Source organism: Camponotus floridanus, unplaced genomic scaffold, assembly GCF_003227725.1.
Source record: "Camponotus floridanus strain SB8 unplaced genomic scaffold, Cflo_v7.5 scaffold182, whole genome shotgun sequence".
Taxonomy (NCBI): Eukaryota; Metazoa; Arthropoda; class Insecta; order Hymenoptera; family Formicidae; genus Camponotus; species Camponotus floridanus.
The window spans coordinates 190,342-191,718 of NW_020229306.1; positions in this window are offsets into that span (position 1 = coordinate 190,342).

Below are 1,377 nucleotides of genomic sequence, written 5' to 3' on the forward strand. Positions count from 1 at the left end.
AATATTAATCTTTTTTTCAGGCTCACCGGCAACGGTCATTCTTATTTATTAAATAAAATAGATATATCTTAATCATTTAATGAACGATAACCGATAATTTTTATTTGAATAAACCACAATATATACAAATTTCAACTCTTCAACAATTATATAACTGGGCAATAAAACCAAATTCTTTGCCAAATATTTATGCTCAATTCTTCTCTAACGAAGAATACATTCGAGCCAAAGAATCATTAGAGAAACGATATATGAGAGCAAAGACAATAACAGGGACGCAAAAATATCATTGTGTAATTCCAGACGGAGAAGACACTTTGAGATTGAAAGAATTTTCGTTATCTGTTGAATCTCGAATTTATAAAATATTTAAATGTGTGAGAAAATAAATGCTACTGAATAAAAAAAACTTTATCAAGCATAATAAGTACTTTATTTCGCCTGTATCTTTTTCCTGAAATCAATCTGTGAACTAATTAATAATCACTATGTGTCAGATAATTATTAATAGTAGCTCCTATGTATAGTATTTTTTTTTTCAGATATTTTTCAACAAGGATAACTTAAATATGGAAATAGAAAAATCGAAAAAAAATAGATCCCATCGTTATCCCATTATCTACTTAGGTTTAAAAGTTGTGAAATGAAAGACAGTTTTTTACAAAAAATTTTTAAGAAAATCGATCAGTACGTGTTTTTGGTAAATCAACAATTTATATTTAAAACTTGAAAATCTTATAGAAATACGGTTTGAAAAATTTTTTCGATATTTTTTATCAAAAGTGCGTTTAAAAAGAAAAATTTCAAAAAAAAAAACGTTCCATTTGGCCCATTTTTCGCAAACTTATGGACGTCTAAAGAAAAAGTAACGTCATTTTTGAAAAATCGATATCTTGAAAACGATTCGACAAAAAAAATTGAAAAAAATCATGGAGGCCTCTTTCAACCAATACTAAAACATAAAAAATTTTCAAAAAAATCGGCGATGCAAAAGCTAAATGGTGTCCGATTTGGCGTGGAATGCCCCATATATATGTATATATATATATATATATATATATATATATATATATATATATATATATATGTATATATATATATACAGGGTCTACCAAAAGTGTGGAAACCCCTAAATATCTCGGAAAATATACGTTTTACAGAAAAGTGTTTCCAACAAAAGTTGTAGGGTTTAAGAAGATCTATATACTGATTCTATCAGTTTGACCTTGGATGGCGTCGTCAAGGTCAGGTCAAGGTCACATTGACTTTTTTAAATGACACCCCCTACATTTGATTGCATATTCTTATAGCTTAATTCAAGAGCTTTCCAAAACACTATAATAATGTTCATTTTTATTAAGTACTTTGCGAGTTATG